This window comes from Lissotriton vulgaris, chromosome 2_2 (assembly GCF_964263255.1).
Source record: "Lissotriton vulgaris chromosome 2_2, aLisVul1.2, whole genome shotgun sequence".
NCBI classification, from domain to species: Eukaryota; Metazoa; Chordata; class Amphibia; order Caudata; family Salamandridae; genus Lissotriton; species Lissotriton vulgaris.
The window spans coordinates 41,759,829-41,776,387 of record NC_141688.1 but is presented as its reverse complement, the minus strand read 5'-3'; the positions used below and the strand labels follow the sequence as shown (position 1 = coordinate 41,776,387).

The 16,559-nt window shown below is 47.3% G+C and overlaps 1 protein-coding gene across 2 annotated transcripts in view; it reads right to left on the bottom strand.

Moving 5' to 3' along the window:
- The window catches only part of CD276 (CD276 molecule), a 243,594-nt gene that overhangs the window by 195,939 nt on the left and 31,096 nt on the right, over positions 1 to 16,559 (bottom strand). The window contains exon 2 of one of the 2 annotated variants that reach the window (XM_086959263.1): positions 5,804 to 5,895. The exons of the other annotated variant lie outside the window; for it this stretch is intronic. The gene's annotated coding sequence lies outside the window, so the exon portion shown is untranslated. The remainder of the gene's footprint in view (positions 1 to 5,803; positions 5,896 to 16,559) is intronic. 2 annotated transcript variants of the gene reach the window in all.

Below are 16,559 nucleotides of genomic sequence, written 5' to 3'. Positions count from 1 at the left end.
GGTAAAGGTGAAAAATGGATCTTGGCGGGGCAGGAGTGGTAAAAACTGCTGTATTAATTGTCTACATTGAAGAATAGTGCAGGGGGGTTTGTGTGTTCCACGTAGATATATCATGTAATTGACTACTTTTACTACAACCAGGCTGCAGGGTTCCATTTCCCAGTGGCTTGCCAATGAACTCGGTTACCTTGCCCACCTGGTGGTGCATGCCCGCATGTGAACGGGGTTACACCCCATTTTGAACGTGAGGGTACTGGCCCTTGTAGTAGTAATGGGGTGCACACCCTACATCGCAAGCGGAATACAGTACTGTTTGCACACGTGCACAAAGCAGCTACACAGCCACAAACCCCGCCCACGGCACTATTTAAATTGCCTTTCAATGTTCTTCTGTGTTCAAACGCCATCTTTGGGCACATTAGAAGCCTCGTCCTGCGTAGGCAAGACATTTTAACATCACCTTTAAGTGCGCTTCAATCATCCTTCGCTCTCGCTACACCAAAGCAGGGATCTGCCCACGCGCGTCACACGCGCGCGCAGCGCTCATAAAGCCCTTTGTTCTACGCCCCCGCCCCGCGCCGACTGAACTTCTCCTCGGCAAGACAAGCCAGACAGGTGCGCTGAAGAGAAGGTGGACGAGGCGCGGGGACAGGAGTGTAGTCATTGATTTACAAGAAACCCCGGCAGAGGGGCCCGCAGGCTGTGCTCTGTTCTCTCACTCGCTAGTGCGAAGGCAGGGTAGAACTTCAAAGACCTGCAGGGAAACAATTCTTCTGGGTTAGGTTTCCAGGCCATGCATTCTGTGAGGAGATGGAGCAGGGTCTGGGGGTCCGGATCTCGGGTACCAAGCAGTGACAATACGTCGGAGTCAGTGGTGGCACCAGAACCCCAAAAGGCTGGGGATCATAGGGCCTGCGTGGAAACTACGATCCACGATGGGGCAGATTACCAGGTCCTACTCGGTTCTTCTACCCAGTGTGAACAAGCATTTGCAATGCAATAGGTCTCGCATTAGGAAAGTTTGAGCTATTGGTATTGTAAATGACACATTTTTTATTTATATGTTGGTTTTGAAAATAGCGAGCTTTGTCATTTACAATGCCAATAGTTATAACTTTCACAAATGTGACACCTATAACATTTGTAATGCAATATGTGTTGTATTTACGTGACTTAGATGTATTGCTATTACACATAACAATGGCTTTTAATTTTTTTAAATAATTAATACTTAATTAAAATGTATTGTAATTTTTAATGGCAATAGCTTACATTTTTGTAAATAACTTTTGTGGAGATTATGTTCAGTGTATTTTATTGTGACGAAAATCCAAGAACAGAAGTGAAATATTAACATCTTTTTGTGACATCTGTAATAAAGCTTGACACATTGAGAGAACATATTTGAACCAGTTGTTGAATGGTTGCACAGATTGATGATGTGGTGGCGCTGAGTGATGCTGTGGCGTTCAGTGATACTGTGGTTGCGCATAGTGATGTTGTGGTGCCCCTGAGTGAGGCTGTGGTGGTGCTGAGTGATGCTGTGGTGATGCGATAGAGTGCGTGCGATAGATAGATAGAGGGAGGGCGATAGATAGATAGAGGGAGGGCGATAGAGAGAGGGAGGGTGATAGATGGAGGGCGATAGATAGATGGAGGGCAATAAATAGATAGATAGATAGAGATGGTTGTGTGTGTGGTTGTGGTTGTGTGTGTGTGGTTGTGTGTGCGGGGTTGTGTGTGTGGGGTTGGATGTGTGGGGTTGGGTGTGTGGGGTTGTGTGTGTGCGGTTGTGTGTTGTGTTTGGGGTTGTGTGTGTGGTTGTGTGTTGTGTGTCCGGTTGTGTGTGGTTGAGTGTGGTTGAGTGTGTGCTTGTAGGTGGTTGTGTGTGTGTGGTTGTGTGTGTGTGTGTGGTTGTGTGTGTGTGGTTGTGTGTGTGGCTGTGTGTGTGTGGCTGTGTGTGTGTGTGGCTGTGTGTGTGTGGTTGTGTGTGTGTGTGGTTGTGTGTGTGTGGTTGTGTGTGTGTGGTTGTGTACGGTTGTGTGTGTGTGTGTGGTTGTGTGTGTGTGTGGTTGTGTGTGTGTGGTTGTGGTTGTGTGTGTGTGGCTGTGTGGGTGTGTGTGGCTGTGTGTGTGTGTGTGGCTGTGTGTGTGGCTGTGTGCGTGTGGTTGTGTGTGCGTGTAGTTGTGTGTGTGTGTAGTTGTGTGTGTGTGTGTAGTTGTGTGTGTGTGTGATGTTGTGTGTGTGTGTGGTTGTGTGTGTGTAGTTGTGTGTGGGGGGTTGTATCTGTGGGGTTGTGTCTGTGTGCGGTTGTGTGTGTGGGGGGGTTGTGTGTGTGGAGGGTTGTGTGTGTGGAGGGTTGTGTGTGTGGAGGGTTGTGTGTGTGTGGAGGGTTGTGTGTGTGTGGAGGGTTGTGTGTGTGTGGAGGGTTATGTGTGTGTGGAGGGTTGTGTGTGTGTGTGGGGGGGTTGTGTGTGGGGGTTGTGTGTGTGTGGCTGTGTGGGTGGGGGGTTGTATCTGTGTGGGGTTGTATCTGTGTGGGGTTGTATCTGTGTGGGGTTGTATCTGTGTAGGGAGAAAAACCTGCGCACACACAAATTAATACAGAACTATAATACATTCTTTGGTCTTGATTTCACAGCAACAACGAAGGACAGTTGGTAAGTGCAGCAATAATGTTTATTGCGCCAGCCGACACGTGTTTCATTGGAGTGAAATGCACTCCAAATCTTCAGGGCCAAATCAAAATGGAAAAGAAGAATAATCCCCCACGACTGGTGATAATTCCAACCCAGTCCGGGTACAAAGGGATCTTCAGGTCAGGCGCGCCAGTTGAGCGTAGAATACACTTTTTTTTATCAGTTCTTGAGGATTAAAATTGTGCTTTTGGCATCAAGGACTGCCAAGGTAGTGCTGTAGTCAGCGGCCTTTAACCCCTTGACTGCTGGCCCGTTTCCGCCCCTGTGCTGTAAACAAATGAACAGGGGCGGGCCATGACGAACCCCAGCCGTCATCAGCACACGAGCACTGTAGTGCATGACGGCTGGGGTTCGTCATCAGCATGCAAGGGGTTAAAGTGTGGGGTTGTGTGTGGGGTTGTGTGTATGGGAGGAGTGGGGGGTTGTGTGTGGGGGGGGTTGTGTGTGGAGGGTTGTGTGTGTGCGTGTGGGGGGTTGTGTGTGTGTGTGGGGGGGGGTTGTGTGTGGGGGGGTTGTGTGTGTGTGGGGTTGTGTGTAAGTGGGGTTGTGTGTAAGTGGGGTTGTGTGTGGAAGGGTTGTGTGTGGAAGGGTTGTGTGTGGGAGGGTTGTGTGTGGGGGTGTGGGTGTGGAGTGTGTGTGTGGGGGGGGTTGTGTGTGTGTGGGGGGGGTTGTGTGTGTGTGGGGGGGTTGTGTGTGTGGAGGGTTGTTTGTGTGTGGGTGTGTGTGAATGAAAATATATACCAGTGCAAATGTCATGCGTCCATCACCATTAGGAAGGGTTCCAGGAAAGGGCAGAGTACTCTATTAAGCAAAAGGAGCGCTAAAAGGGTATCTTAATGTGAACAGTGGAGCAGTGTTCTCATCTCTGTACAGTGCCCCCCGGATCTGTGCATTAGGGTCATCAAAAGCAAACTGCGAAATATCACGTTTTATCGAGGGGGGGGGGGGGGGGGGGCACACGAATGGCAAACCGGGTCCTTTGCTATCACTTTTAAATTCAAACAAGCACGCAGTGTCTAGATTGCACAAGTGACCAAACAGGTCAATCGTCTGCATCTGCATCTGCATAGAGATGACCACACAGGTCACAAGTGGCAGTTCAACAGAGCAGCCACACATGCGCCATGAAAGGGAGCTGAGGCTCAGAGACGTTAGCGAAGAACGTCTCGGTCTTTGCACTGAAAGTTTTAAACGCTCCATTTCCCAAGATATTGTTTGGTTGAAATCTTACCTTTCGCATGACTGCCGTTTAATTAATTCTAGACTGCATCTTTTATAAGAGAAACTGTCCTTCTTTGTCTATTTGTAAAAACAAAGTTGTTTCTTTGCTGGTTTTTCGCCCGCCTTCCATGCTCCACAGTCCGCCCTACAGCCTAAAGCCTTCACCCTCGGTTCACACATTAGAGGCGAACACAGGCAACGGAGACGAAGTGGATTGAAAATAGCAGCAAACGAGCAACTGCAAACAGATCGGTGCAGACTGCGCATGAGCGAAAACGGGGATTAGCAGGATTCGAAAACAAATTGGTCAGGACAGAGGACACGTGCATCCTTTAGTCCAAACAAGCGTGCGCGCGCATGTTGCCACAAGAGGGCGCAGGTGTTCCATTTCTTTCTATAATGCAGATAAAGGATCCAAAAAAGAACCAGCGTGTGCCTCGCGCTGAAGTTAAAAAACAAACTCTTGGCATTGTGTGGTGGGGGACGGGGGAGCGGCATTGGGTGGCGGGGGCGGGGGAACGGCTTGGGAGCGGATTCCTTTGAAGTCTGATGCTAAGTCTCAGACAAATGGTGGTGTGCGATGTGGCTGGCGATGTGCACGCTCCTAGCTCACATGAACTGTACCCGATCCGCAGTTTTGGGTAGACTTTTGAAAGCCTTACTATAATCTCGACAAACAAGCATTGCGATAGCAATGCTGTAGTCGAGACCTAAAAATAGGACCCACCTGGGCAACAAAACTCACAGTGTATGAAGGTACGGTTTCCTTTACTATAGTAGGGCCACTGGAATTATGCGGAAATTTTCGCACAAATATAGCTATGCCATATCTTGATCTTGACACATAGTCCATCATTTGCCACATAATCCACAAATTTTAACAAAAAAAATAATTTCTATCTCAAACTGTTCAAAAGTTACTAAAAAGGCAGCAACACATGTTGGCACTCAGTGAAAGGCCCTTTGCGAAGCTGTACTTGTCACCTTTTTGTTGCTTATTGCTATTTTTGGGCATTAACATGGCGCTAATGAGGTTCAGCCAATGCCCAGACAGTGGTTACCAAAAATAAAAATGTCAAAATAATGCAGTAAAATTCCAAAATGTGCCAACGTATGCCACGTTTTTTGCCTTTCTTTTTGCATAATTTACTTAATCCTGCCACGTAATTTGGCCCTCACCTGCCGCATAATTCTAGTGGTCCTGATGGAGGCTAGGCAGCCATCCACTAAAGCTAAAATTAATTGTCTGAAATATGCCAAGGAGAATATACTTGGCTGCCTACATTTAAGATTCTCTGTACATTGCTGGGTATTATGTTCTATTGTATTGTAATTCTTTTTATATAGCACTTACTACCCCCAATGAGCCACTGAAGCGCTTTTTGCCAGGCAGCACACTGCTCCAGGAACTTAATGTTAATGGTTAAACTAGTATTTATTGGTTATTGTGATTAATCTTGTACTTTGAAGGTAACTCCATGCATTTACTCGGATTTATTTTGAGATACATTAAATTAGCAGGCGTTCAGTGTGATCATTAGCATGGTGTATGAGAGTTGCTGCAGATGGTTGGTGGGATTAATAAATGAGCTAGAGGGAATGCATCAGTAGTATTTACCGTGAACAACAAACAAGATATTGTAAATATCTGACTCAATGACATGAAGCAGACTGCTTCGAACCCAAAGTTCACCAAATGTTAACTTACCTGGATTGACCCGGAACCCTAAACTCACTCTCAAAGAAAACAGTGCCAAAAAAAAAACAGAAGAGGGGCTGGTACCAGCTTTCTTCTGAAGAAATTGAAACTGTTTCTTCCACAAAGAGACCTCATAACTGATGTTCAAAGCCAGGTACTGTTGCTTCTAGATGGTGGTACTGACCTACTCAATGGCCTCCCAGCATCCACACCGGAACGTCTTCGATACAACTTACACGATACAACTTACACGCTGCAGCATGTCATATCCAAGGCCTGAAAAAAATAAGATCACATCACCTATCCTGATTTAACACGATTAGCTTCCCTTTCCAGTTCGCACCATCTTCAAAAGTAGCTGCTTCATTTATAAAGCCATCACAAAAAGCACCATTTATCTTGCAGACAAGCTCACCATTTCTGGTGGTTCACAGCACACCCGCAGCCAGGACATTAGACTGCAGACTAAGAGGTGTGAAAAAAAATAATCAAGACAGCGGGCCTCTCCCATCTATGCCCCCGGGATCTGCAACAACATTCGTATATCCATATGGCCAACCCCAACGCTGCTTCAATTTAGGAAAGAGTTGAGGGCTCACCTCTTTACAGAACACTAAATCACAGTTAACCGTTCCCAATCCAGCTTCCTCTCCTGTTACTCTTTGGCTTTATACTCGTGTTAGACCATGTATATCGCTTGGCTGCTTTATGGCTAGGTTTGCACTATAGAAAGATCATATAGATACACATATACTTGCAGAGGAGTTTGTTGTGATCTTGAGGTACAGGTAATGTTCAGAAATGCAGGAATAGAGATTGAGGCCGACACGTGATAGAGTAAGCTATATTCAGAGAAAGGAGGCGTGTAGAGACTAAGTAAGAGAGGAAATTGAAGGAAAAAAGGAGAGGCAACAATCAGAAGTTTTAAATCAATGTTAGTTTTTTCACGCTGGGTTTCAGCACCATAATGGAGGTTCTGCGATATAATCTGAGAACACTGTAAAAAGAAATAACAGTTGCATGTGATACAGCTCAGTACTAGGTACTTATGATAGTGACTACATTCAGAGGAAAAGTTGGTCTGTTGCTCTGCCACCACTAGACCACCACCGGTGAGGACTGCTGAGCATCAGCTAAGGGGCTGGAAGTGTAAAATAATGACTGGATGCATATACTGACAGATACCAACAAATCTAGGTAGTGCTCGAAGGAAGCAGTAGCTTTGAGATCATAACAGCATGAGAGAATATACAGAGTATATAATGCAAACATTGATACGGAGATTTTAAAAAAGCTGGAGCAGCAACTTCTGCTGTTCACCATTAAAATTTGCACCACCGTATTAACCACAAAAGCAGAATGGATCATTTTTGATGCCTCTGGTTTACAATGGAGAGAGAAGCTAGCGACCCCAGAAGATGCAAAGGTATTGCCTTCATTCCTGTGAGTGGAAAGAGGCATTCCAGGCACAGAAGAGATGGTGGAGACAGGACTGTAATACAGTTGACAGTCTAGTAGCTGGGGTGGGCGGAGCTAGGTGGGCTGAGGGGAAGAGGAGGAGTCAGGACAGGACGAGGGTCAGTTAGAGTAGGGACAGGGAAGATACTGGATGTGTGTAATAAAGCTCCAGTCAAAGGCCAGGCAGTGTCTGTATTTATTTGTAGCACAATGCTACAACTGGCGACGAGGATGGGATCGGCATGACTGCAGCCCACAGAATCTTATGAAAGTGCCCTGTCCCCTGCAGCGTCGAGAAAAGGAACCCGCTGCCGTGTGGTGCTGCTGCCTGAAGAAATAAGTCAGCAGCAGGTGACCCTGCCCCTCCAGTGACCGTGAGGAGCCCAGAGGGAGCCACTGTAACGAGCGCTGAAACGCTCGAGGGAAGAAGCTGTTCGCGCCGAAAGCGCGAGTCCCGCCGGATGCGTTAGACTTGGCACCCTTGAAGAAGCAGGAGTCGGGAGCCCACTCCGACCCTGCCCCGCGCCCCAAGACAAAGGTACCCTGGCGTGGAGGACGCTGTCCCCGAGAGTCTGCTGGCAAGCGCCGCTGACCGCGTTAGAACCGGAGCTCGGGTGCCGTCGGAGGTCGAAAAACCTCACGCCCGATGCGTGAGCTTTAGCACGCTATCGGTGCAGAAGAGCGGGAACTTTGAAAGTAAGGTGGGAGCCCACCCCAACCTCACCTGATGGTCGCAGTGGCTGAAGAAGAGTGAATCCTGGTGTGGACTGCCCCTGAAGTCGACCGCCGGTGAGTCCTGAGTGAATTGGAGGTGAATGAACCTGGAGAGAAAGCCTTGTGTGTGCCTGCAGTGACAGCGGCCACCCTGAAGTCAGGCGCTTTTCAGGACAGGACCCTTGATTGTTGCAGAGCGGCCATTTTGAAGTCAGGCACCCAGCAGAAACAAGCATTGGCCAAACAAGCATTGAAAAGAGCAAATAAACAAGCATTGGCGATTAAAAACAAACAAGCATTGATAAGAGCAAATAAACAAGCATTGGCGAATAGAAAAAAAAACACAAGCATTGGTGAGGATAAATAAAGACACAGCGACACCATGACGACCCCAGCCAATTCACCGCCGCGAAATGAAGTCAAGGGAGGAACACACCTGCGAGCGCCAGAACCCCTGACCGTGACCACAGGTGGGAGCATGGGCCCCAAGTGGCAAGAATGGCTAGAAGACTTCGAACATTACATCGAGGGGTCCAAAGTAACAGCAGAAAAGGAAAAGCTAATTGCCATCCGCAACCTAGCAGGTCGAGAAGTTAGCAAAATAATCAAGGATATCCCTCCTGCGGATGCTGGGATGTATGACAAGGTACGTGAGGCATTAAATAAGAAGTTTCTTCATAAAAGGAACGTGGACTATGAACGCCACACATTCCATCAGGCACGTCAGGGAAAAGAGGAAGCGATGAGTGCATTCATCACCCGACTACGACGGCTGTCGATACACTGAGTTTGAAACCTTCTCGCTTGATGCTGCCATCAAATCGCAGATCATAACTGGCTGTCACTCGGAAACGCTCAGAAGGCGGTTACTAAGAAAACCCCATGAGTTAGAAGAGATTGAGGAGATGACTCGCCTGTACGACCAAGCGGAAGAACACAGGACACAGTGTGAGTCCTGAGCAAGCACACCGCGTTCAAGAACTACGCCGGAGCGGACGAAAGTATTCACAAGAGAAGCAATGGAGGCCAAGACAAACATCGCACCAACGATGCCCAGAATATAGAAGAAAAGAACCAGGGCGAAGAGACCGGAAACCAGAAAGGACTCGACAAAGTTAACGATGTGGATATGATTACCCTCATATAGACTTGTCCAGCTATGGGCCAGCGCTGCAGGAAATGTGGGCGATCAAATCACTTTGAGGCCATGTGTGGGGACTTTCACAAAGAAAGGCGAAGTGGAACAACGAGATCGCCTCGCTCAAACACAAGAAAGCATCACATCCGGGCAGTTCAAGGAGAGCCCATGCGGTCCCCAAGCTCATCGCATTCCAGCCGAGAGTCACGCAGGTCACGATGGGAACGCAGATCTCCATCTCGAGGGTCAAGATCATCATCCTCCAGGGATTCGGCTTACACCGTGGAGTATGTAAACATGATTGCTGATCCCGATCAACTCAAAAGATATCCACGCCTACACATAAAAGTGGGGAATCATGACACCAAATTCGTAATGGACAGCGGGGCTTTGCTGAACTAAATCCCAGTTACAGAACACGAGAAAATGAATCCGAAGCCTCCTCTAACTTTTGCACCAGTCCGTGTCTTCACGTGGATGTTCAAAAAACCACTTCCGTGTCTGGGTAAATTCCACACGACACTCACACATGACAACATTTCCATACCGGCAGTAATACACGTCATCAAGGGCCCTGAAGCTGACTGCCTACTCAGTCTCCCCACTGCAGAGCGTCTGCGTCTAATAGAAATCTTGTTCAAAGTCAGTGATAATCCAGACTGCATCAGCAAATTTCCCAAGCTGTTTCAAGGTCTAGGCAAGCTAAAAGGGTGTCAAATCCATCTGCACATCAACGAACGGATCAAACCCGTTGCGCAGCACCCACGACGTGTTCCATTTCATCTGCAAAGTGCTGTTGAAGACGAACTGCAGGAACTTTTGTCCGCGGACATCATAGAGCGGACAGATGGCCCGACTCCCTGGGTGTCCCCGGTGGTCATTGTACCTAAGAAAGGGACTACCAACAAAGTGAGACTATGCGTTGACATGCGCCTGCCGAATACTGCGATTGAAAGGGAGCGACACCCTGGACCGCATCTAAGTGACATGATTGCTGCGCTGAATGGCGCCAAAGTATTCTCAAAGTTGGATTTGAACAAGGGCTATCACCAACTTGAGTTAGACACCGACTCTCGCTATATCACCACGTTTGCAACTCACCTAGGACTTTATAGGTACAAACGACTGAGTTTTGGTGTCTCCTCTGCCGCTGAGATCTTTCAGGAGGCGATCCGGCAAATCATCCAACATATCCCCAACACCTTGAACTGTAGCGACGACATCCTGGTCTATGGATCCGATGTTCGTGAGCAGGACATCACTCTCGACCGTGTCTGTCATGCCCTGTTGGAGGCAAACCTGACGTTGAATAAGGAGAAATGTGAGTTTCACCAAGCTACTCTGGAATTCTTTGGCCACATCTTCTCAGATGAGGGCATGAAGCCGGATCAGGACAAAATTGCGACTCTGAACAACACCAAGAGCCCGCAAGATGTCAATGACTTGAGATCCTTCTTGGGGATGGCCAGCTACTGTGCCCGCTACATCCGTGACTATGCGACCATCAGTCACCCCCTTCGGGCCCTCACCAAACTGGGTCAACCGTTCGACTGGACCCCTGAGTGCGAGCGAGCATTCAAAGACATCAAGCGTGCTGTGGAATCAGCTGACAGCCTCTCGTACTTCAACCCGCAATGAAAAACTGAGATCACCGTGGACGCCAGCCCTGTCGGATTGGGAGCCATCTTGGCTCAATATGACAACGACTCTGACCAGAGGCGTATTGTGGCTTACGCCAGCCGCAGCTTATCTGACCCTGAGAAGAAATATTCTCAGCCGGAGAAGGAAAGTTTGGCAGTCGTTTGGGCATGCGAACACTTTCATGTCTTTGTTTATGGCAAAGACTTTACTTTAATTACTGATCATCAAGCGCTAGTCACCATCTACGGCAACCCAAAGTCTAAGATGCCTCCGAGAATCGAGAGGTGGGGCCTCAGACTTCAGGAGTACACTTTCACCATTGTCCACAGACCGGGGAAGGCAGAGAACCCGGCTGACTATATGTCCCGCCACCCTCAGACATCGTCAGAGTCCAAACCATCGATTGCTGAGGAGTATATCCACTTCGTGGCCGATCAGGCACTGCCACCTGCCATTCCCATGGACGTCATTCGGGAGGCCACCGCTCAAGACGTCATCCTGCAAATGGTACTCCACCGGATCCAAACCAATAGATGGAGATACAACCCGCAAGAAGAGGACACAGACCCCTCAATCCGGAAAGAGATACAAGCATTCCAGTACGTCTGCGATGAACTGTCGGTCACCACTGACGGAGTCATTCTAAGAGATCATCGACTCCTCATTCCTAGTCAATTAAGGCAGGGAGTTCTCAATCTGGGCCATGAAGGCCACAGAGGAGTAGTATCCACCAAGCGCGCGTTAACAGAACGTGTCTGGTTTCCTTCTCTTGCTTGACCAAATGGTAGAAGATACATTGATAGACTGTCATCTCTGTCAGTTGACCAGCAAAAGCAATCCTCTGGCACCACTGCAAATGACCACCCTGCCCAGCGGAGTGTGGCAAGAAGTTGCCATGGACTTTTATGGACCGCTTCAATCTGGGAAGTATGTGGTTGCCATAATCGACGAGTACTCCAGATTTCCTATCGCCCAAATAGTACCGTCCACCAGTGCCTCCTGCACACTCAAGGTGCTTGACGAGGTATTTGCAACCTGGGGTGTTCCCAGAGAGGTTAAAACGGACAACGGGCCCCCATTTAATGGACACAAATTTAGTGCATTTGCAAAGCACATGGACTTCAAGCACAGAAAAGTTACACCACTCTGGCCACAAGCCAATGGCACCGTTGAAAGGTTCATGGCTACCATCAAAAGGACCTTCCAGCAAGCGACAGCTGAGAAGAGGGAGCTGCAGGCCGCCCTGAATGAAGTTCTCAGGGCTTACAGGACAACTCCTCATTCAACTACCGGGCAATGCCCCGCGACCCTCATGCTGGGGCGGACAATGAGAAATCGCATCCCGACATGGGAAGGAGCCCTGCAAGAGGTATTGCCAAGTCACAATCACCAAGAAATGGCCGTGACCAACAGACACAACAAAGACAAAATGAAGGCATACGTCGACGCCAAAAGGAGAGCGAGATCGCCATCCTTGCATGAGGGAGATCATGTCCTCGTCAAACAGGAGCAACAGAAAAAGACTGATTGTCGCTTTCGTGATGAGCCACTGCTGGTTACCCAACAGAAGGGCTCCATGCTGACTGCGGATTCTGAACACCGTCGAATTACCAGAAATGTTTCTCACTTCAAGAGGTGTCCTCAAGACATAAAGGAGCCGGTGACGAGCCCGACCAGCACTCCTGCACTTGTACAATCTGACCATGGTCACATGGAAAACAAAGGTCAGCAGGATGGGGCCTCACCAAGTGCGTCTACTGGGACCATGTCTTTGCGACCACGTCGTGACATTCAGCCACCAAAGAGACTCATTGTAGAGATGGACTGAAGCCTGGTTTGTCTGTTTTGTTTTATTAAGAAAGGGGGAGATGTAATACAGTTGACAGTCTAGTAGCTGGGGTGGGCGGAGCTAGGTGGGCTGAGGGGAAGAGGAGGAGTCAGGACAGGACGAGGGTCAGTTAGAGTAGGGACAGGGAAGATACTGGATGTGTGTAATAAAGCTCCAGTCAAAGGCCAAGCAGTGTCTGTATTTATTTGTAGCACGATGCTACAAGGACTACCTTCAAAAATTCCATGAAGACTTTGTATGTTCACCTAGAGCAGCTTCCTTCACCATTGTGGGAGCCACTGTGCATGAAATACTGAGTGAGCACAACCTCTCGTCTCAAGACCCCCTTGTATCCGCCTGCTATCTAGCGGCACTGCCTCCCGGTGGCTTATTCCTATTCTTCTGACTCACAGACCCTTGTCTCTCGTTCTTGCCACATCCCCTTCATGGCCAAGACCCCTTTCCATCTGCCTCCCATCATGCCAGCCCTTGCTGTAGCCTCCCAAATGACTCCCATCTCTTGCTGCCACTGACCCCTCTTATTCTGAGCCCCATATAGGTGTAGTTCATGACACACAATTTCTGAGCCTTTAAGAACACATTTACATTTCCTCTGGTTTGATATTTTCTAGAAGACCATATTTTTAAAAAGTTTTTTTAGGGCCCTTGTTCAGCAGTTCTGTTCCAAGAGGCTTATATTTTAGCATTGTGGATAGCTAAATGACTTCAGTTTGTAGGTTATTTTGCAAATCCCATAACTAATTCATGTTAATTGCAGCTTTATTCGCGCCGTTCGGTTTATCATTATATTCACTTGTTTCTTGCTGGTTGTTGGCTTGCTTCCCTTGGCACCTCCTGGTATCTGCGTAAAACTCAGAATTGACCGAGTCCCTGTGTTTTCGGTTAGATAAGTGACCAAACATTTGCTTTAGCATTTTCCCCGCTAAGCCTGCTCTAATCAGTGCACTTAAAGTACTGCTGTGGTTTGCACCTTTTCACGCAGCTGTTTCTTAATTAATATTGTGGCTGCCCCGATAAGGAAGTGTTTGGCAGGAAAGCTTGGTTTGTGGCCGCCGGAATGCTGCAAGATTTACTGAGGAAGCCTTCCCTTATGTGTAATATTTACCGCTTGTGGAAAGCAGATTAGATATAAACGTTATTTTTCTAGACTCCATCCTACCCAGACCCCTCAGGACATCCAGTGGTCGCAGTGTACACTGCATGATTCATCCACCCATACAAGTCCTCTCTGTGTCCACATGAGAGGCAGCCCAGTCTCCTCCCTGCAGCGTGCCCTAGGGAGGCAGCCTTATGGGCAGAACCCTTGGAATCCGGTGTTACCGCACAAGAAACCACTGGGTGAGGGAACATGCGAGGCCCAGTTTTACCAGTTAAAAAAACTAACAGATAGATTCATCAAGCATTTTTGTGAGCGCAAACGGTGCGAAACACAAAAATCGGCCATTTGCGCCCGCAAAAATTGCATTTGGGATTCATCAATGGTTCATGCTCTCACAATGTAAGAATTCGCAAATAATTGCGAGTTCTAATATTGCGATGGCATTTAAGGAATCGCAATTTGCGATTCCTTATATGCAATGCATGAACCATTTTAAAATGGCGATTTCGCAATCCGGGGCCGCTATTTACCGCGAAGTCTGACTACGTGGTAAATAGCGAAAACTTAGATAAATGCACTTTAGTGCATTTATCTAAGTTGCATGTTACACACACACATGTCCTTTGGACGTGTGTGTGTCCTTTGGACATGTGTGTGCGCAACATCAGTGTACATTTCCATTTCAGGGGGGCTACAGGGTGTCCTTTGGACACCCTGGCACCCTTGAAATCGCATCCTTATTTGCGATTCGCTAATTGCGAATCGCAAATAAGGATTGACTCCCCATTCATTCCTATGGGCCCTTAGGCCCATAGAAATAAATGGGAAATCGCATCCTTATTTGCGATTCGCAATTTGCGAATCACAAATAAGGAAGCGGTAGAAATCGCAAAAAATATTGCGATTTCTACATGCATCCCGTTTTGCGAGTCTGTAATAGCGATTCCTTAATAATCGCTAATAAAGACTCGCAAAAGAGGACTTTGATGACTCTGGGGGTAAGTCTTTTAGTCATGTTTTACAGCAGTGTGGCTTGCCATCATTTGCACGCACCTCACCCCCACAAAGCATGTCTTCCCTAGCGGGGGCAGAATTAGAGGGGGGGTGAAACCACGGGGATACGACGAGAGCCCGCATAGGCATGAAAATCCTTGTACGGCGTGGCTTGGAAAAGCTGTGTTAACATGTCATACTCATTTTTGTTCCGGCTTGTTTTATTTATTTCTCCTAGTAGACTCAATAATAAGCATGTTCACTCGAAGTTCTCCTCGACTGTGTATGGCTCCCAATGCCTGTTAAGGCAAACACCCACAGTTTAGCAACACCCGTTGAGGATGGTGTGTGTACACCTTAATACAGGGTCATGTGGCAAGCAGTGGTTGGCGGCAACTGAGGACAGAGTAGGAGGCACGAGCCTTTCAACCTGTATATATACACACTTTTGGGAAGCCACCTGATCAATTAAATTCAAATTATTAGCATTCTGCCAATTCATAGCCTTTGCATGCTAATGTGACCAAGACAGAAAGCTAGGAGGACAATCCAAAAACAGAAAAAACGAAGATGAAAGGGATTGAAAAAGAAAGGAATGTAAAATGGGTTAGAATATCAGATAAATTGACCAACGTCCTTTATGTGCAAGAGGTTTTAGCTCATTGAAGGAATATTGCACTAGGGATGCGAATTTAAGGGTGCTGGGCTGTGTCGTTATACCAGGAACTTAATTATATAAAATTGGGATTTAGACAGCAATCTCTCATATTACTTGAGATGATCTCAGCTTTTACCACAGTCTTTCACGATACAGTCACTGGCACTATTCCATTATCATGAAGTGTTTTTAAATCCTGCCCCTAGGCATAGGTATGGCCCACCTTCTGTCATAGCCAAGGCAGGCGTTGGCCCAAATTGGCAACCTGGAACATTTGAAGTTTCTTCTAAATTCATCACTAATTGGGTGGGAATAGCTCTCACTAAAAATTATTTCTTATTCAAAAAAAAAAAATTTTGTTCCAAATTAAGGGGACTGTGAATGAAGCATCCTTCGCACCGAATTTTCATGTCCCCTATGCTGAAACATTTGACTAGTCCTATTTCCCTGGCCCAGGCAATCCATTTAATAACCAAATAAAAATGTGACTATGATATACAATTATTGTCTTTGCCATTCAGGCGTCTCCACTGGCCTTCATTGAAAATCTAAACCACTGCAATCAGAATTTACAATTTCCACTTGATCACAGCAACAATAAAAACAAAGAATTCGAAATAGAAATCCCGGTACGAATATCAAAGCATCTACACCAGTTTCTTTTCTAAACCCACACAGTTCAACTCCTTCGTGCAATATGGGAGTGTTCACCCATGGGTAACGAGGGATAACTTTCCATTTGGCCAACTTCCCCATATACGTAGTCATTGTAAATGTAAAAATTACTTTCTTGTCGAGTCGAAGGCCCTTTGCAAGAGGTCCCTTGAGGCGGGCTATCTCAAATATGTGGTTAGAAGAGCAAGAAAAAAAGAGACTTGTTCTGTCATAGAGAACACTCTGACACCCAAACTGTAGATAATGTCACCAGAATAGTGTGTATACACCTCAAACCACTGAACAACTCTTAAATAAAATTATCCTCCAAAACTGGTATGTTCTATCAGCTACTGGGAGATTCCTTTAAAAACTTTTACTGACGCCCACCTCAGTGATGAACCAGATTCAAAACCATACTTTCCACATAGGACTTGCCTGCTATCACAACCACAGCCCATTAAATGGATTGCAACTACTTACGGGTCTATTAGGAGTCTGGAGGTCCATGGGGCACCGCCAAAACAGTTCCTGTCACTTTGACACCCTCTAGCACCCCAAATACAGGCATGTGTGCCATGTGGCACACATACATGCCATAAGGGCATGACTGTGTCACATGGCACAGGTGTGCATGCACACATGTGCATGCACACCTGGATTCGGTATTTTACCACCCAATTGGATTGGGTGGTAAAATACCGAATCTGAAAGGCCTGCGGCACTCAAAGATGTG